This window comes from Musca vetustissima, unplaced genomic scaffold, assembly GCF_032173495.1.
Source record: "Musca vetustissima isolate MV318-11 ecotype Yass unplaced genomic scaffold, APGP_CSIRO_Mvet_v1 utg21817, whole genome shotgun sequence".
NCBI classification, from domain to species: domain Eukaryota; kingdom Metazoa; phylum Arthropoda; class Insecta; order Diptera; family Muscidae; genus Musca; species Musca vetustissima.
In genome coordinates, this window is record NW_026880717.1 from 155,045 (window position 1) to 177,407 (window position 22,363).

At 34.0% G+C, this 22,363-nt stretch overlaps 1 protein-coding gene across 1 annotated transcript in view; it reads left to right on the plus strand.

The window, feature by feature from the left end:
- LOC133326494 (acetyl-coenzyme A synthetase) overlaps nt 1-22,363 on the plus strand; it is a 37,967-nt gene that overhangs the window by 11,359 nt on the left and 4,245 nt on the right. The gene's annotated exons all lie outside the window — the stretch shown is intronic.

Sequence of the window (22,363 nt, forward strand, 5' to 3'; positions counted from 1 at the left end):
TTTTCGTGGAAGTTGTGTAGGGTATCGACTATACGGCTCCGCTCACTGGTTTTTTTATAATCCATACTATGTCAGATTTGTATACCCTTCACCACAGGGTATTATGTCTTTGTGCATATGTTTGTAACAGGCAAAAGGAAACGAGATAGACACATGGATCCTTTTGAGAATATGCATAGAATCACTTTCTATGTCGATTTATGAATGGCCGTCCATCCGTCCGTCTGCCTGTCCCATATATATTTTCTTCCGATTTAATGTAAATGGGGCACCAATTTTCCTATATATCTTTCGATTTGCACGAATTTTGGTATAGCGTACTGAGTTGAGCCGAGAATGATGTGTGCTAAGCTTCGTGAAAATCGGTTTAGATTTAGAGATAGCTCCCATATATATTTTCGACCGATTTAGTGTGAATGTTATACCAAAGACCCTATATATCATTCGATTTTCACGAATCTTGGTATAGCATACTGAATTAAGTCGAGAACGATGTGTGCTTAGTTTCGTGAAAATCGGTTCAAATTTAGATATAGCTCCCATATATATATATTTTCGTCCAATTTTAGGTAAATGGTGCACAAAAGTCACTGAAAATCATTCGATTTGCACGAATTTTCGCATAGCATACTGAATTAAGTCTAGAACGATGTGTCTAAAATTTCGTGAAAATCAGTTCCGATTTAAATATAGCTCCCATATATATTTTCGTCCGATTTAATGTAAATGGTGGACCAATGTTTCTATATATCTTTCGATTTGCACCAAATTTGGCATAGCTTACTGAAGTTAGTCGAGAATGATGTGTGTAAAGTTTCGTGAAAATCGGTTCAGATTTAGATATAGCTCCCATACATATTTTTTTCCGATTTAATGTAAATAGTGTACCAAAGACCCTATATATCTTTCGATTTGCACGAAATTTGGCATAGCATACTGAAGTAAGTCGAGAATGATGTGTGCTAAGTTTCGAGAAAATCGGTGCAGATTTAGATATAGCTCCCGTATATATTTTCGTCCGATTTTATGTAAATGGTGCACCAAAGTCCCTACATATCCTTCGATTTGCAAGAAATTTGGCACAGCGTTCTAAATTAGGTCTAGAATGATGTGTGCTAAATTTGGTGAAAATCGGTTCAAATTTTGACTTAGCTTCCACATATATTTTCGTCCGATTTTATGTTTATGGAGCACCAAAGCCCCTATATATTTTTCTACTTTCATGAATTTCTTCATAGCGTATTGATTTAAGTCTACAATAATGTGTGCTAAGTTTCGTGAAAATCGGTTCAGATTTAGATATAGCTCCCATATATATTTTCGTCCGATATAATGTAAATGGTATACCAAAGACCCTATATATCTTTCAATTTGCACGAAATTTGGCACAGCGTACTTAATTAAGTCTTGAATGATTTGTGCAAAGTTTCGTGAAAATCGGTTCAGATTTAGATATAGCTCCGATATATATTTTCTTCCGATTTTATGTTAATATAATCTCAATCAGGCACCCATTGTTATCAGATATCAGATATAACCACTTATATTAGAAATATGCCATTATAAAATCAAAATTAATTATTGAGATCACACCACTCGAATCCCTCCATATATGGAGTTATGTATTTATTTCCTATTATTATCATTTGTTTTATTTTTTATATTTCGATCACACCTCATAACATCTCACTTTTTGTGGGCCGTATCAAACCAAGAACATCGCGCCACCTTTAATTATCTGGGAAGTCGATTTTCTATGCCCCAAACATTAATATTTCCGAATGAAGATAATGTGTCTGGAATTTAATAAACTTGTGTTATTTTCCATGTCGTACTCTCTTCCCTAGATAGAGGGTGTCACACTCTCTCACAATCTACAAAAACAAAAAAAACTTACTCATGGCCAAACAATAACACCAGAACACCTCATGCCATTTCCAGTAGTAGGTAGTTAAAAGGCTATCTGACAAGAAATTAAAACAACAACAACAAAAAGAAGAGGATTTTGCCAAAATAATATTACTAACAACAAAAATAAAAACTGTATATTAGGGGAGGTCAATGCAAAATACAAAAAAAATGTTTGCCTTATCTCTCAAAACAATTTCACAGCAATGAGGTGATTTTTTCTGTTGCGGAGGGAGGGAAGGCATAACAACAGCCCAGTAAAATATTTGATTATGTTATCCGTTTCCACCTAATATTCCCACGCATCAGCAATATTATTAATATTACTAATCGATTGGGTATAATTCCATTCCATTACCAAAACAAAACAAACAAAAAAATCATCCAATATTTTGTCTGAAGTGTTTCATTTAGTTTTTTTTTGGGTTTGAAGTGCTTTTGTGTACCTGACATTTTTATTTGAATTTATGCCGTTGCCGGTTATCTCCGCTTCCTTAATATGGGGAATATTTTAAATAACCAAAATTGCGGAATACAAATCAAATATTTTTGTTTTTGATACTGCAGTGCATAGACGACAGAAAAAAAAAACTTTCTTTTTTTCCACTCCAATTTGGCCGATAATCTATCTCTCAACAATAATGGATGATAGATGTAGATTATTGAGATATATAGCCAACAGCTGTTTAGTCTGGCTTTAATTACTAATATGTTATATATGTTGTTGTCGTGGTTGTTTTTGATTCCAATGAAAGAGGAGAATGAAAAAAAATAGATATTGATATGAATACTCGGATAGTAGTTCACGTGTTCTGTAGAATATAGAATTGTGTACTCATTAATCTGGGCATCAATATGTTTTTTTTTCTGAAGAGATACAAATTGCCAGAATTTTAAATTCATACAAAATTATATGCGAAAAAAATAACATTTTTGATGAACTGGATAGTTGTCTTTAATTTTGAAATAAAAAAACCAAAAAAAAACCAAACTAGTAAAGTCGGATTGGGCCGACTATATGCTACCCTTCACCACTTTATGTATATTGCACATATCGACGCCTCCGAACCATAGTATGCTAAGTCAACTTAGGATGTTTTAAAGTTCTTTACGTTTTTAGATATTACGGTCCTTAATTTAAATTCACTGAAATTTTGGTAATCATTGGCCAATCCAAACCAAAGTTATAAGCAAAAATGTACTTAGCATGGCACGTACGATTAAAGAAACTTCCATACATAGAAAGCTTCTACTAAAAAACTCACTTTTCAGACTTAGCATACTATGGTTCGGAGGCGTCGATATGTATCCTAACAATTTCAGCCAATGTTAAATTTAATTTCAAATTTATGGAAATCGATTTAAATCAAACATGATACACTCGACTCAGTATGCCGCACTGTTAAAAATATAATCTCAATCAGACACCCGTTCGAAATATATATATATGGTAAGTTGTGCAAAATTTCGTATCAATCGGACAAACATTAAGAGTTAGGTGCACCATTTACCTAAAATCGGACTAAAATATATATGTGGAACCTATATCTAAAACTGAACCGATATTCTCGAAACTTAACACATCTCATTCTAGACTCAATTTAGTACGCTGTGCCAAATTTAGCGGAAATCGAAAAATTAGCCGGGTAGAGATTTTGGTGCACTATTTACATAAAATCGGCCGAAAATATATATGGGAGCTATATCTAAATATGAACCAATTTTTCCAAATTTCAATAGGGTTAGGTCATTCTATACCTAATTCAATACTCTATGCCCAATTTCGTGCAAATCGAGAGATATATAGGGACTTTGGTGCACCATTTACAATAAAATCGGACAAAACTATATATGGGAGATATACCTAAATCTGACCCGATTTTTATGAAACTTAGCACACATCATTCCGGCCCTAATTCAGTACTCTTTGCCCAATTTCGTGCAAATCGAGAGATATATAGGGACTTTGGTGCACTATTTACATAAAATCGGCCGAAAATATATATGGGAGCTATAACTAAATCTGAACCGATTTTTCCAAATTTCAATAGGTTTAGGCCATTTAGGACCTAATTCAATACTCTATGCCCAATTTCGTGCAAATCGAGAGATATATAGGGACTTTGGTGCACCATTTACAATAAAATCGGACAAAACTATATATGGGAGATATACCTAAATCTGACCCGATTTTTATGAAACTTAGCACACATCATTCCGGACCTAATTCAGTATGATATGCCCAATTTCGTGCAAATAGAGAGATATATAGAGACTTTGGTACACTATTTACCTAAAATCGGCCGAAAATATATATGGGAGTTATATCTAAATCTGAACCGATTTTCACGAAACTTAGCACACATCATTCCGGACCTAATTCAGTATGCTATGCCCAATTTCGTGCAAATCGAGAGATATATAGAGACTTTGGTACACTATTTACATAAAATCGGCCGAAAATATATATGGGAGCTATATCTAAATCTGAACCAATTTTTCAAAATTTCAATAGGGTTAGGTCATTATATACCTAATTCAATACTCTATGCCCCATTTTGTGAAAATCGAAAGATATATAGGGATTTTGGTGCACCACTTACATAAAATCCGACAAAACTATATATTTGAGAGATATATCTAATTCTGACCCGATTTTCATGAAACTTAGCACACATCATTCCGGACCTAATTCAGTATGCTATTCCCAATTTCGTGCAAATCGAGAGATATATAGGGACTTTGGTGCACCATTTACATTAAATCGGACAAAACTATATATAAGAGCTATATCTAAATCGGAACGATTTTCACGAAACTTTGTACACATCATTTTGGACTTAATTTAGTACTCTATGCCAAATTTCGTGCATATCGAAATATATTTAGGGACTTTGGCGCACCATTTACCTTAAATCGGATGAAAATATACATGGGAGCTATATCTAAATCTGGACCGATTTTCACGAAACTTAACACACTTCATTCTAGACTCAATTTAGTACGCTATGCAAAATTTCGTGCAAATCGAATGATATATAGGGGCTTTGGTGGATCATTTACATAAAATCCGACAAAACTATATATTTGAGAGATATATCTAAATCTGACCCGATTTTCATGAGACTTTGCACACATCATTCCGGACCTAATTCAGTATTCTATGCCCAATTTCGTGCAAATCGAGAAATATATGGGGACTTTGGTGCCTATATTGCACGAAAATATATATGAGAGCTATATCAAAATCTGAACCAATTTCAATAGGGCCAAATAAGTGACTTGTGCCAAATTTCATCCAAATCGGATCATAAATGCAACCTGTACTTTGCTCACAAAAAATGGATGGACGGACAGACGGACATGCATAAATCGACTCAGGAAGTAATTCTATGCATATTCTCAAAAGGAACGATGGGTCTATCTCGATTCCTTTTGCCTGTTACAAACATATACACAAAGACATAATACCCTGTACCACAGAGTGGTGAAGAGTATAATCACAAACCCAAAACAACTTCCATGAAAATCTAACGTTCTGTGGTTCTATACTCTGAGTTTGGGCAATAATTCACGATATTTGCACCCTCTTGATCGACTAGAGGTCAACAAATGTTACTAATATTCAGCCCTTCTAATTTCTTGTCCAGATTCCCTTCACCGTGGGTTATGTTGCGATGTTCGGATTTCAATTTTGGCCTATAGATCGACTCGAAAAAAATACAGAAAAATATGTTTTCGATTCACTTCATCCCAAAATTATTATCTGATCATCACCAAAAATTATAGGCGTTGTCCTTGACCATAATTGGAACCTCATGGAACATTTCAAAGCGATCAGAGCAATATTACGGCCCGTCTAGTGTGGTAATGGGTTACTAAATATTATCTGAACTCGTAAGCACCTGTAAATATTTATGTGTAACTCCCGCATCCGAGTACATACAATAACCACTCCTCTTCTCGGGCCTATGTCCTTCCCCTGAAGGGAAGGCCATAGAGTACAAATTTTGTAATTTTTCACATACAAGTCAGGGTCCATTTGACCCGCTAAATATTGACCGATCTGTATCAAAACAGGCATGCTTATTCTTTGGCCGATTCCCTTCCCATAATTTCCCATAATTTCCTTGCGATGTTTGGGCCATAATTGTGGCCTCTGGAGCGACCAGAAAAACCGACAAAAATTAATTATTGGTCCATTTCATCACCTAAATATTAACCGATCGTTACCAAAAGCAATTGGGGTCTACACGCAAAATTTCGTGAAGATTGGTCCATAACTGTGGCCTGTATCGTGTTTATAAATTATAAAGGACAGACGGAAGGACGGACACACGCAACATATGAGTCTGTCCTGCCCAAATATAATTTCATTTACACATTTCCAATTCATTTCAATATTTATCTCAAATGGTTATTATATTTCGGTCTAGACATTTGGACGTTAATAAATTTGATTACACTGAAAACAAAAAATCAAACAAACTGGAAATTCCCTAATCAAAAATAAAAATCTAATAATTTTAATCAGTAATCATTGTAAACTTCCGTAATAAAGAAAAAAAATAAACAAATTCAAATTAAATTTTCCTGCAATAAAAAATTGATATCATCAACAATACAATAAGTCCTATATCACGGAAACTAATTATTGTTGTTGTTGTAGCAGTTTATATGACTTGTATATTTCATGTTAAGTTTCCTCCAGTTCTGTCTCCAGATTTAGAAATGCAGTTACCTCCGCTGGCTGTAACCACAGATCTTCCAGAGTGAGGTGGGTAGGTGTGGCTGGGCAGACATCCTGCACCTGGTCATTAATCCGTGCCCAATACGAATTAAGCCGACTGCACCATCCAGAACGTAACTGGGCAAAAACTACTCTGGTTTGTCTGGCAGCTGACGTTCTTCAGCTGCTATGAGTGGGGGTGTGCTCCGAGGACGGCATTCACTTTGTAACCGTTCATCGCTGCAGCTACTTCATCTGTATGAATGCCATTCAGACCTGCTCGATAGGCAACTTGATCTAGAGGCTCCCTTTTGTATCGTTGGACCTCTCTCTCTAGATCATGCAGATCCTTCCTGACACGCCTGGGTGGGGGAGTCCTATCCGCCATATGATGGTTGGGATGATCGTCCCTGAAACACCCGAGCAGGTACTGCAACGAAAGCATATTGCTATGCTGGCGTACGGGAAGGATCTTCGTCTCCTAATGAAGATGGTCCACTGGTGTCATGAGGAGGCACCCTGTCGCTGTCCTCAGGGCGGCATTCTGACAGGTCTGAATACTTCTCCACTGCATATCACTGGAATTCGCAGACCACATTGGAACCGCATAGCTAGCCACAGACCGACCTATCGCTTTGTAAGAGGTCAACAAGGTTTCCTTATCTGCGCCCCAAGTGCTGCCGGCAAGCGACTTTAGGACCTTGTTCCTATTTTTCAGCTTATCGCAGATAGCTGTGGTTTGCGCGGACGATTTGAACATGCTGTCGAATGTTACCCCGAGTATTTTGTATGCCCCTCGACCTGCACATTCAACTGCATTCTCATCTCCGTAGTCCATGTGGCGAATAGTGTGGCTGACGATATGTTTGTACAACGAATATTAATTATTGTTGTTGTTGCTGAGGAAATTTGGTTGTCAATTTCTTGTCTCCAAATTGGCTTCTCCCACATTTCAGATCATATCACATTTACAGCTAATTATATTGCTTTTAAATATCCAATTCATGTGCCCCAGAGAATGAAAATCGGAAAAGGATTTTGGATTAGAAAGAATTCCAAAAAGATCACTTCTCAAAAAAAAATCAATATTTTTTTAATGATCAGACCTAAAATAATTTTTTTTAAATTTTTGTCAACAATGTCTGTCCATTCAATTCCCAATCCCAGTTGAAAAATACATAAAAAAATTCCTAACACTCCAAATTGATGGCATTTAACAATTGATTGGAATTTTACCACAATTGATTATTTATGGTAATCTGGCGTGTTATGATTTTCTAGATGGTGCGGCGATAAAATAATCTCAAAATAACCCGTTTTCTTTTGTTACCATTTCATAATAGCCATAAAAGAAGTGTGTCTCTAAATTATGTATAGTTACGGCAGATCACCTGATGCAACCATTAACAAAATTCCAAAACAATACATTTATAAATATTTTTTTAAATCAAACAAATATTGAAACCCAAAAAAAAAAAAAAACATCCATCGAACCACCTTATTATCGAAAGAAATTATGCAAATCGTAAATATTAACCAAGCCCCAATTCATTGAACTCGTGTGTGTTTTGTTTAGTTCTCTCAGACAGACTTTCTCCTCTATGTTATTTTCGAAATCTCTTCCGCTCTCTCTCTCTCTCTCTCTCTCTAATGCCAGACACTCACACACGTCATGCCATTTTTTCTATTTTCAAGAGCAAAAGAGCGCCAAACAAAACAAAAATAAAAAAACATGCGACTAACATATGTCAACAATCGTACGCAATATATATTAAGTGGGGTCGGAAAAAATGTGGCGGCGCTAAGTGCAAGATTACCTCTTGAAATCCCTATAAACTATAAATAAACGAAATTGATTAGGTTATAAAAAAATATACAGCGAAAAATTCCATTCAAATCATGCCATAATTTGTTTTTGGATGAAAAATCATCCGACTGTGTTGAAAAAAAAAAAATACAATAAAAATTAACATATTTTGATTTATCAAGGTCGGAAACACATGCATTTTTTGTTTGTTTTAATTTTGCATTTGCCATCTTGTCTAGACATTATTTTCTAGTTTATCAGTTGAAATTATCACACCACCACCATGGCCCGTGGCCATGCGACCACAAGCTGACATAATAATAATATTCGTTGAGTAATAATGGTATTGACCAGCGATTTTATTTATAGATATTATTTCTCTATATAGAATCTAATGTTGTTGTCAAACATCTTCTAATCAACGAAAGAATAATAATTTTCCTTTAGCAATTGATAATTTTTGTGTTGAGTGGTTGTTTGGAAGTTTTCCGCACCTAAGGTGATTATATTATATATTCAAATCAGTACTTGTAAAACTGTGATAGATAAAAATTTTAAAACAAATATGGAAAATTCCGGCCTACTTAAACATTTTTCCAAACCACAAATAATAACAATATTTTATATTAAATAAAAAAGATTTATACCCTACACAACTACAACTGTACCAGAACCTGAAATATTCTACTAATATTACATGTTTACAAAACTAGTAAAATGTTCATTCTAATTTAAGAGAACACAATACAAAATGGCGTTCTCTTTGTAAACTTTTTATAGTACGTTTACATTGTATCGGATTTCGTTTACCCAGTGGGTTTAAATTGTCAATTCCATTGTATATATGTCAAACAAATAATCATAAAGTAACCCGATAAATATTGTTAACCCGATAAAAAGTTCTAATGTAAATGCCGTTTTACTATATAAATATGTCCGATTAAAAATGGTAACCAGGATTGCCAACTTGGCTGTTGTTTTGAAACAGAACATTTGTGTAGCCTCAAAAGTGGTGGCTCCCGAGGCCATAATTATGACCCGAACATCAGGGATTTCACCATGGAATAAGCTTGGCATTTTTTCATAAAAAATTGCGGGTCTAATGGTCGCAGAACAGATAAGTTGACAGTATATCCAAAGGGAGTGGTTGATGATTCAAGTCGGACCTCATCATAAACTTTCGATGATAATATCAAAACACGATAATGATAATCTGCCTTGTAGCAGTTTTTTTCTACTACTTGAATTCGATGTGCAATGTTGCCAACCATGTGAAATATTGTAATGAAAAATTTGACAGATGGTCGAGACAAAAACAAATGTTTTTGTTTTGATGTTTGTTAAGGAGATGTTATTATTGCATCATAGGTTCGGCTAAGCAGTTGAACAGAGTTGGGCAATGTAGTTCACGGAGCGAGTCGATTTTTTTCGTTCCTTTAAAAAAAAGAAAGTAGTTCCTTAATATAGTTCATTTATTTCATATAGTATCGACTCCTATATAGTTCCTTTTAATCTCTCTCTTTCATCGTTCTTTTTTCGCTCACGTAGTTCTGTGTTGATTCGTTGATGGATGAAAATTATTTCGCGATATTTGCACAATCTTGACCAATTAGCGGTCAACAAATATTAATAATATTCAGTACAGCTCTTCTAATTACTTGTCCAGATTCCCTTCACCGTGGATTGTGTTGTGATGTTCGGATTTCAATTGTGGCCTATAGATCGACTCGATAAAAGCAAAAATTAAGTTTTCGGCTCACTTCATCCCAATATTGTTATCTGATCATCACCGAAAATGATAGGCTTTGTCCTTGACCATACCTGGATCCTCATAGAAAATTTCAAACAAAAATAAAGTTTTTGGTATATTTCATCCCCTAAATATTATCCGATATTTACCATGCAAAATTTTATGTAGATTGGTCCATAACTGTGGCCTGTATCGTGTTTACAAATTATAATACCTAGATCGCGTCAGCTAGTCGAGATATGACGATTGGTATACTTAAAGGAGGGTCTAGGACCAATATTTCGTGGCGTCACAAGCTCTTGGGGCAGCACAAAGCTATAATAACTTGACATCATAGTTGTGTTGGGTATACTATTGTGACAGGATCTGAACAACGAAGGAGAACGGAATAAAGGAACGAGTTCAGTGATAGGAACAAGATCACAATAATGAACTAAATAACTGAACCTTGTTCCTATCGTTCCTTTATCGTACGGAATACATCCAATAAACTAGTTCGTTTCGGAATAAACAACGCTATATTATGCACCATACCATCAATTCGCGCACAATACAAATTCAGACCGCTACACCACCCAGACAAAACTCTCTGGTTTCTCTCGGTAGCTACTGCTGTCGGTGGAGGGTATAATCCTTGTTTTTTTATATCCTTAATAATTTGTTAAGAGAAAATTTGTCCATTTTAAATGTGAATACAATTCAATCCTGATTGTAGATCTCTGGATTTTCAGATCATACATATCCTTGCTGGCTCAAAGATGGATGCCTATCCATAAAAGTGTGGTGATTCGGAAGACTACTTTTGTAATGCTCAAGCATATATTTCATCGACATCTCCTTGTGTTGATGCACAGGAAGGATTTTCGTCTCGTGGCAGATTTTAATGTTTTTCGACGTTACCGATCTATAGCTACCATGCCTTCCGATTGGTATGGAATTCCAGAAAGTGAGAGGATAAAAAACTGGATTTCTTCTTTAAAAGGGCTGGAAGTCTTCTTATAGAAGAGCTGGAGGTCTTCTTCTAGAAGAGCTGGAGGTCTTCTTATAGAAGAGCTGGAGGTCTTCTTTTAGAAGAGCTGGAGGTCTTCTTATAGAAGAGCTGGATGTCTTCTTTTAGAAGAGCTGGAGGTCTTCTTATAGAACGGCTGGAGGTCTTCTTATAGAACGGCTGGAGGTCTTCTTATAGAACGGCTGGAGGTCTTCTTATAGAACGGCTGGAGGTCTTCTTATAGAATAGCTGGAGGTCTTCTTATAGAATAGCTGGAGGTCTTCTTATAGAACGGCTGGAGGTCTTCTTATAGAAGAGCTGTAGGTCTTCATATAGAAGAGCTGTAGGTCTTCTTATAGAAGAGCTGGAGGTCTTCTTATAGAAGAGCTGGAGGTCTTCTCATAGAAGAGCTGTAGGTCTTCTTATAGAAGAGCTGTAAGTCTTCTTATAGAAGAGCTGTAGGTCTTCTTATAGAAGAGCTGTAGGTCTTCTTATAGAAGAGCTGTAGGTCTTCTTATAGAAGAGCTGTAGGTCTTCTTATAGAAGAGCTGGAGGTCTTCTTATAGAAGAGCTGGAGGTCTTCTTATAAAAGAACTGGAGGTCTTCTTTTAAAATTTCTGGAGGTCTTCCTTTAGAATTTCTGGAGGTCTTCATTTAGAAGGGCTGGAGGTCTTCTTATAGAAGAGCTGGAGGTCTTCTTTGAGAATTTCAGGAGGTCTTTCTTTAGAATTTCTTGAGGTCTTTCTTTAGAAGGGCTAGAAATCTTCTTTTAGAAGAGCTGGAGGTCATCTTACTGTTTTCATCAGTCGCTATGATGATGCACTAACAGTTACGTCCCCACACACTTGCTCTGAAATAAATTGTGTTCAACACTGATCTACGGCTCTTTGACTTCTTTTTTCTGAATTCTACGTACGACTGGCGTTCGCACCTAAAAATCAAGATCCATCGTTTCAATCTTGACTTATCCATATGTTGAAATTTGCGCTTTGAAAGACCTTGTCCCTTCTGTCGGACCAGCAGGATTTAAAGAGACACAATTTTTTGAAATTTGTTGAAATTTCAACAATCAATTTAAATATTTAACAATTTTATTGCATTTTATTTTTTATTTATTAATCGAAATTTTAATGTTCGATATTTTAACTATTTTTTTGTTTTAAACATTTATTTCTTTTCAATTTATAACAATTTTGTTGCGATTTATTTATTTCGAAATTCGCATACTCATTATATTAACTATTTTTTGTCTGATTTTGTTGTGAAATGCTAAATACTAAATTTTAAACAAATTAAATGAAAAATTTTATAAAAAAAAAATCAACTTTAATAAAAATTAAAGTACAAATATCGACTCCATCCAATATACATTCTTAAGAATGATTTACTAACAAAAGAAAGAATACGTCAGTACAATTCCATTCATATTATTCAACAGTTATGTGCGTTTTTTTTCCTTTGGGCCGGTATATTTTTGTTGTTGCTGCTCTTGCCGGTATTTAGCTGTAGTGCAAAAAAGATTTCAAAAATTGTTTTTTAAAGAATTTTTTCAGGGTTGAAATTGTAAACACCGGCAATGATCTTCACATAGTTTTGCAGCAGTTCTCTCTTGAGGGAATTTGCACAGAGCTTTTGATGGGCACGAGGTGTGTTGTAGTTTTTTTTATTTTTCAAAGAGTATAAACAGCTGTTTAATATCGTATGTTAAGCTGATTTCTTTTTTTTTCAATTTTTTTTTGGGTTGAACAACAACAATGTCTCTCCTCTCCAATTGGCCGAGTGTTATCAGGCGATTGGCGGCATACGGATCGCGTGACTCTCATTTCGATTTCAAATGATGATGATCACACACAGAAATCAACTGGCGGGATGGATAGTTGTTGTATATTTAGTGTATGTGTGTGTGTGGGTTTGTTAGAAAGCAGAATTACCTGAGAGGTATATTACGGAAAATTAATAGTAATAATAACAATAATGCAAAGTAATGAAAAAAAAATCAAAAATTGATTATAATAGTTTTGAGTTTTGTTATGTGGCAATAAAGCGTGTGCACCACCGCACCATTTGGCATGTACATACATATATATCTGTCTGTACATACAAACATATATTTGCCTAGATTTTTTTTTGGGAGGGTGTATTATCAGCTAGAAGAAGAAAAAACAACAACATTAGGTCCGATCAAGTTCCTAGAGTAATGATAATATATTTTTTATAATTTCTATTGTACATATTTAATGTTTATGAATCATAAGAGATTTTTTTATATAAGTTTTGAGATTTTTCATTATTATTAGTACTGCAAACATATGATCGAATAATAAAATCAGGAACCTAATTACACGACACTAGGAGGTATAATACCAAAAACAATGAAAAAGGGACGATTATTAAAAAAATTGTCATCAAAGCCGATATGTTTAAAAATTCAATATTTTTTTCAAAAAAATAAAAAAAAACTTTAGATCATAAATTTAAGAAAAATTAAAAATATATTTTCTCTTATATATTCACGTTGTCAGAACACCTGCTATCTAATCTCTGGGAAGATGTTTCAAGATCAAATTATTTTTTTTATAAATAAATATGTACATACATAGGTTGAACACAGAACATCGTCATTGTTATTATTTATATTGTTTAAGGCATGCATAAACAATTTATATATACATTTAGGAGATAATTAATAAAGTAAAAATTGGAAACGAAATGAAAAGACAACAAAAATTGCCTAGTGCGTAATTTTTTCTATAAAAGACAAGAAGATGTATAAAAAGTCGGAAAGGTATATTTCCATAAAGAAGCTCTTCGATCAAGAAGATTTAGAAATATTTACCCTCAAAAGTCCTAGAGTTATTATTACGTAAAAAGCTAAGAGATTTTCTTCTAAAGAAGAATACAATAAAATATTCTTTAAAATAAGACCTAGAAGTCATCTACAAGGGCAGTTCGGAAAGTTCTTAGCCTACCACGCTTAGCCTACCACGCTTAGCCTACCACGCTTAGCCTTCCAGCGCGTTATAAACAGAAAAAGTTACGTTTTTTGGAAAAGACAACAAAAAATTGCCTAATGCTTATTTTTTTTTCTATAAAAGACAAGAAGGTCTATAAAAAGTCCGAAAGGTATTTTTTCATAGAACTCAAGAAAGAGTCAGGAGGATCTTGAAATATTTACCTTCAGAAGTCCAAGAGTTATTATTACGTAAGACGCTAAGAGATATTCTTCTAAAGAAGAAGATTGCAATAAAATATTCTTTTAAATAAGACCTAGAAGTACTCTACAAGGGCAGTTCGGAAAGTTCTTAGCCTACCACAAAAAGCGTGGTATAAACAGAAACAAATTAAGTTTTTGGAAACTTCCATCTCTGTTGTGAGCATATGTTAAATTTTGTTTCGATCTGGCAACTCCTTCCTTAAAAGAAACATGTGTTCAAAAAAGACGCATCTGTAATTTTTCACAATGGAAATATTAGAAATGAGTGCTTTCACTGTAGAGAAATTGCGGATGCGTCTTTTTTGAACATCTGTTTCTATATGAAGGAGTTGCCAGATCGAAACAAAATTTAACATGTCTTCATAACAGAGATGGAAGTTTCCAAAACACTTAACTTTGTTTCTGTTTATACCACGATTTTTGAGCTAGGCTAAGAACTTTTCGAACTGTCCTCGTATAGTTGGATTGTTCCACAACGAACAAGTTCATTGCAACTATTCCGGTAAAAGCAACAATAGGAACTAGGTCCAGTTCTTTAGTTCCTGCAGTTCCTTTCACTGATCTCATTCTTTATTCTCATATTATTCATTCGTTCTCATTCGTATTTCCGATGCTGTCACATTGTTAAAAAATATATAAATATATATACTCGTCAATTTATTATTGTGTAAATAATAGAATTATTTATGAAAATAATTTATCTAGCTTCTGAATATTCTACTAAATAGAAATCAACATATTTCTTTATTTTCGTTCAATTCAATTACTCTTTTCATCCATTAACGAATCAACACGGAACTATGTGAGCAAAAAAATAACTAAAAAGGAAGGATCTACGGTTTGAAACTATGTGGAGCAATATAACTACATTAAGGAACTAGTGCCACTCCGTGAACTAGATTGCCCAAGTCTAAAGTCTTCTGCTGTAGAAAAACAAGTGACTTTTATCCCTATAATAGAACAGAAGATTTCTTCTGCAGAAGGGCATAGGGTCTGCTTCCCGAAAAGACCAGGGGTCATCTTATAAAAGTCCTGAATATCAATTCCCATAATAAAAGTATTTCCACACGTAAAAAGTCCGGAATTTTTTCATAAAAGTCAAGAAGAGGATCTCTCGTAGAGATAACCAGAAATGTAGCTACCATAAAAGATCAGAAAATATTTTCCCATAGAAGTCGAAGATCTATTCTAACGTAGAAGGCAATATTCTTTAAAATAAGACCAAAAAGTCTTCTCCGAGAGAAATCTTCTATAGATTGCAAAAAGGGCTTCTTCCCAAGAAGACCAGAGATGCCTTTCCAAAAATCATGAATGTAATTTCTCAAATACGAGTCCCGAAGTCTTTTACCAATATTGGAAGATTAAGAAGTATTTTCCCATATTGGAGGATAGCAATCTCGTTCAGTTCAGTGATCGAACGAACTAGATCATTTCATAAAAGTGAACTAGGTTGTTCACCTCGTTCAGTTGATTATATCGTTCAAATGGTTACTCAGTTCAATAGGCATGCCAGCGTATTGCAATTAAGATCTGGCAGTTCAATCAACCGTAATGAATGATTACCTTTCACAATCATTCGAAGAACTTTCCTATCTATTTTCTCCATTTTATTAATGGGTTGTGGTCGATGGCATAACTCCGTTATATTCGTCAGCACACATTTTTTGCGCTGTAGATGTTGCTTCTGACTTTGGGGTGCTTTGCTTTTAAATGTAGCTTCATATTATTTACGGACCCTCCAGCTATACGTAAAATACTACTGCAGCATTTGATCTTTTAAACACCGCATTCCATGACATGGGACAACACGTACTTTCATTAAATTTAACAGATTTTATATGAAATTATTCTTATTTGACGCCGTTCAGTTGGTCAATGTCAGTGGACCTTTGAACAATATTCAAGGTGTAGAAGAAAATACAATGTCGTTCAGTGGACGGCGTTCATTGAGCAAAGTCATTCAGTGAGCAAAGTCGTTCAGCGGCCGACTGAGTTGGGTAAACAAAATCGTTCAGTGAACGACAACGACAACTGAGCTATGTCGTCCACTGACTCGTTCAATTGAGGTAGATCGTTCACGAACAACACAAGACTACCCTCCAAGAACCAGGAATGTCAAATTGGAACAATATTGTTTGGAAAATGCTCCTTTGGTCATAAAAATATCAAAAATGGGCCGAATCATTATTATGGGGCACCAACGTTTAAATATGTCTGCCAAATGTAGGAATAGGATCTGAAAATATTTCTAAAAAATCTATGCCTTTTTGGGTCCTTTGGAAAAGATTTTTTAATTAACATTAAACTTAAAACTATTTAAAAAAAACACCGATTTGTGATACGATTTTTTATATTTTAATTTTCAAAGTCAATTAAGTTACCCTTACAAATATTTTTGAAACTCTATCCTTATATCTTCCTTTTTTGAAAAAATATTAATATTAAGAATATTAACTTATATAATATTTAAAAAAATTATATTTTTGTTGATTTCATAATTAAATGGAATCAAACATAAATGTGCAAATATAAGAATGTCTCATCTTTTCAGGGTTATTTTGCGATAACCTAATAATAAATGTTGACAAAAGAATGTTGATTAAAAAAAATTTACAATGTTTTTGCGCATTTCATAAATAAATACCTTTTTTTGCAAAATATTTTTTTTTTTTTTTTTTTTTGGATTAGTCAGACGATCGATCCCAGGCTATTGGACGTCTATTGAAATGGGAGGCGAGGATAGTTAGAAACTGAAATATTTCTAAATGTACGGTTATGTTCTGCAATACACGGTGTGTTCTTTACACTTCACACATACACTTCCCCTCAGAACCCCTTTAAATTAAATACATACAAACTTCTTTTCAATTAGTGGTGGTTAATACTTCGATTTTTTTACATGGAATCAACTGACTATTTTAACATTGTGATGTCCCACGAAGTACTCAATTGTCCGACTCTGCATTACTTTCAGTTAACTTATTGCAGCTAGCTATATACTCATTTATATAAAGACACTTTCAGTTATTTTTTGTCAAATTTGTAAGTCAAATTTTATGTATGTATTAAGGACTCTGTAACATCATTAATTTGTTGATTGATTTAAGAGGAACATTTGGTAACCCTATCTTGTTCGAGTTTATTTCAAACCAGCTGTTTGTGTCAATCGAGTGTGTTCGATACACTTCTACCGTTGAAGTGAATGCCAGAACATACCCGATAATTTATTATCGTTATTCCGTAATGATTACTCAACCTTAACACAGTCTAACAATATTCTCTCTCCGCTCGAAGGACCAAAAAAGAGTATACCGACAGATTCTACTTTGGATTGTATTTGAAATTACTTGTGATTTTATTAAATTTACTTTTGGCTCTAAAATGAAATGGAAATAATAGGATACAAATCCCTGTTCCTTTGGATAAATGTTGGATCTTAGAATATCGCTATAACTAGATGGGTGACATTCTACAGATAAAGAGGCCAGAGTCTATCGGGCATGTTCTGGCATTCACTTCAACGGCAGAAGTGTATCGAACACACGCCGAGGTGTTCTGTAACACACTTTACACCCATTTGAGGTGTATTCTTTACACTTACATTTTCATAGTGAAAGTCGGGTGTATTCATGTTTTTCCATATAAAATAAAATCTTTTTTGAAATAAAAAACGCACATGATGATAGATTGATATGTTATTATTGCGTATAATTTGTTTAAAATCACAAAAAGGACATGAAACACCACTAAAAACAAATTTTAAATAGATACTAAGGTTTGTCTTGAATTTTCTTCAACTGAATTTCTTGCTTGACATAAACAGCTGATTTGAAGTAAGGCCGAAGAAGATAGGGTTACCAAATGTTCCCCTTAAATCAGTCATCAAATTAATGATATTACAGAGTTTTTCATACATATATTTTATGTTGCGAATAATAAAATATTAAAAAATAATAATAAAATTATCGTTAGAATTAACGAAATTACTAAAAAATTACAGAAACAATGATAAAACCGAATACAGTTTATATTGTATGGCAACTCTACTTCTGCAAAGTACCATGTCGACGTTTATTTTTGTCGCAGTTCAAAATTTCAATTCACGTGAGAAGCAGAACAGGAGGTAGCTTCTGTGGTGAAGTGTATGTGTGAAGTGAAAAGAACACGCCGTGAGTTCCAGAACATACCCGTATATTTTTAGATCGATCAGAAAGTACAGATGATGATAATATCATAGAGTTATTAAAATGCTTTCTAATTAGGATTTTTCATATGAAATCGTATTTCCATTAGAATATCCGATTTCGATTCATTTCAGAATGATCTGTTAAATGACGCTTGTTCACGAAAAGCTTGTTCCAGGTGCGGCGCTTGCCTGTGATATAAAAAAATATGAAATTAAATTCTCCATATGTTTTGACCCTCACTGTATTCGTCATTGTTTATATTTCACTTCAAATAGAAAACTTTTTGTTTTTAAATTTCAACAAAGTACCAATTGATTTGATTCAATAGCAAATTTGTTTAAACAAAAAACAAATATTGGCAGATGTTTAACGTTTCATTGATTCTCACAATATTTCAAGTGTCAATGAATGTTTAAAAATAAATTAGAAAAAAAATAAAAGAAAAAGTAGAAAACTTTCCAAAACTTTTTGGTTAAAACAACAATTTTTCGAGGTTTGGGAAAGAAAACAAATAAATAAAATATTGCAAACATTTCCAATAACTAGACATGATTTCGTAAATGATTTGTAACAATAGATTTTGTTCCGGCTTTCTTTAAATGCCTCAACACCTGTTGGAGTTTCAATGCATTTAATTTAACAATGAACTTTATGTGGTTGTTGCTGCCAGTTTTATTGTCTCGACAAAACTTAGAATAATTGTTTTTAATGCACTGCAATTCTAATCATGTTTTTTTTTTTATTCCACTTTCCGCAATGACCCCTAAATCGGCCAGCACAACCACCACCACCCTAGGGGAAATAAAACAAGTTGTCAAAGGCTGCGAAAAAAAACTTAACAATTGGATTGTCTGCAAAGTCACGATTTTGTAAAATCGAAATACAGAAATCAATGAAATTAAAATTCGATTTTATTTTCTTATGCAATATATAGGCAAGTGTACCTATGTGGCTGGGTGTGTTAGTTGGTATTTGTTATATATACACATAGTTAATTTATTTCATTTTGTGAATTGTTTCCATTTTCTTTTCATTTATTGTCTTGAAATTGTGTCTTGGATTTCTTGCTTACTTGAGGTAAATTATACGGACAGCTAACTAAAATTGTACTCTAGAATATCTGCATATATGTATGTAGAAAAAAACAAATACCTAGAAATATTCCATCGAATGTAGGGGCTTTGAAAGAAATTCTGACGACCTCTTATATACCTCCCATTATTGTTGGAAATTCTGCAGATTGATTACGTCATACATTGAACCTGTTCACAGAATAATTTCCAAAACTATATATTTGGCAGTTATAGTTGATACCTTGATAAGTTCACCGGTAAACCGCTACTACCTTCTTCTTAGTCTTTCAGGTCAGATCCAGTTGTCTCAGAGTAGGTCAATCCTATTTTTAAAGTGATTCAATCATTTCAATCCTTCGATTCGATCCTCAAAAGCAACATCGTCATACGTTTAGTTCCATAGTTCAGTTTAGTTCAAACGTTCATTAGTGAACGATGGGATCAAAAGGAACTAAGTGAAGAGAGAATGAACGGTATGTGGCAACCTTCAGCCACCAAATACGGATTACTGATGACATACGATAAACGGTATTGCACAAGCACCTGCATTTTTGCATTAGAGTAGGGCAATTTGGTTCACTTTGCGGATCGATCTTTCTCGTTCCTTTTTTAAAAAAAGAACTACGTTCCTCCATACAGGTTCTTTGCTATTTATAGTTCCTTTGCTCCATATAGTTCCGACTCCTACATAGTTCCTTTGAATCTCTTTCTCTCTTTCATCGTTCTTTTTGTTTTTTTTTGTTGTTTTTTTTTTGTTTTTTCCCTATATTTCCTTTACTCCATGCAGTTCCTTTGCTCCATATAGTTCCTTTGCTCCATATAGTTCCTCTGCTCCATATAGTTCCTTTGTTCTTTATTGTTCCTTTGCTCCGACTCCTACAATCTAGTTCACTTAGCGGATAGATCTTTCTCGTTCCTTTTTTAAAAAGGAACTAGTTCCTTAATGTAGTTCCTTTGCTCCATATAGTTCCGACTCCTACATAGTTCCTCTGAATCTCTATCTTTCATCGTTCTTTTTGTTATTTTTTTCATTTTTTCCATATAGTTCCTTTGATCCCTATAGTACCTTTTCTCCATATAATTCCTTTACTCCATACAGTTCCTTTGCTCCGACTCCTACATAGTTCTTTTGAATCTCTCTCTTTCACCGTTCTATTTTTGTCCATATATACTTCCTTTGCTCCATATAGTTCCTTTACTCAATACAGTTCCTTTGCTCCAAATAGTTCCTTGCTCCATATAATTCCTTTGCTCCATATAGTTCCTTTGCTCCATATAGTCCCTTTACTCCATAAAGTTCCTTTGAAAACATCAGAAAAAACGATATCAGAAAAAAAGAACGAGATCAAAAAGAAACGAGATCAGAAAAATGAACTATATTAATTAAAGAGCTGGAATTAGTTCCGATCGTTCCTTTTTCGGAATAGTTCCAATGAACTAGTTTGTTCCGGAACTACCCAGCATTTGATTATAAAGTCGAATTTTCGATATTTCGATATTTTCAAATCTGTTCAAAATCGATTTTCACCAAATAATGTAAAATTGACTAAAAATTTGATTTTTATATGATTTGTTGTCAAACGATAAAATAAAGTTCTGGAATGTGTAATTTTTGGACTTTGTGATAAGCGATGTATTTATGAAGAAAGTCGAAAGTTGATCTTGATAAGTCGAGTTTGCCTCTTTCTCAAAGATCAAAAATCAATTTCGACTTCTAGATTTTTCAATACAAAAAGTCGATTAGTCGAAAGTCGATTTACTTATCCATAAACAGTTCCAATCGTTTCTTTTATGGAATAGTTTTATTCAAGGCATATAAATAAGGTCGTCCTGGGAGACCAGCTGGATAACAACTGCATTTAAAGTATTGTGAATTGACTTTCATTATGTAAACGTAAGCAAAGGCCAAATTTTTGACATTAGACTTGAGAAAAAAACAGCTGACTTTCGCTAGCTGGGTGACTTTATTAATAGATCTTGGTTTCTTTGAACTCAACTGGTTCCTTCCGGAATGGCCAAACTCTACTGGATAAGTACTCTTTGTCTTGTCTTTGTACTTTGGGTGCTGGATAAATACCACGAGGAAGCAAATATTGTGGACATCTTAACGGCCTCTTAGAGACACTGAGAAAACAAGGATTACGGATTTCCTATTTTTCTTTAGCCAGTTTCAATTTGTCGACATCCCAAAGGGGAGACATGAAGACCTCAATCAGAAGATTCTATGTGTTTATAAAAATATGAACATGATCGGCATCAATCATTTTATGATCACTTCTCATTTATGCATTTCATAAATCATGTTAAAGTGTTTCTATGATAATAGAGAATTAAAAGAATTCCACACACAAAGACATTGGTGCGCCCATTTGATGTAAATTAATGAACGCAAACCTCATGTGCACTGTGAGAATTGTGAGCTATTATGTGTATAAGATTAGGCTAAGTTGGAATAGTTTATGTAGTTCTTATGCAGTATATTTCACAAATAAATCAGAATTAAAGCCACAATCGAAAGAGACGGTTGTGTTTTAATATCTCACTTATACATTTGGTCCTTCGAGCCGGATCATAATAAAATCTGATACTTCGAGAAAAGGGACCACAGCTTAAAAATGGAATAAAAACAGAGAATTGAAATTACAATCGAACAATTTCTCATCAAGACTATGAATTTTTCAAAAATATGATCAGTATCGATCGGAGT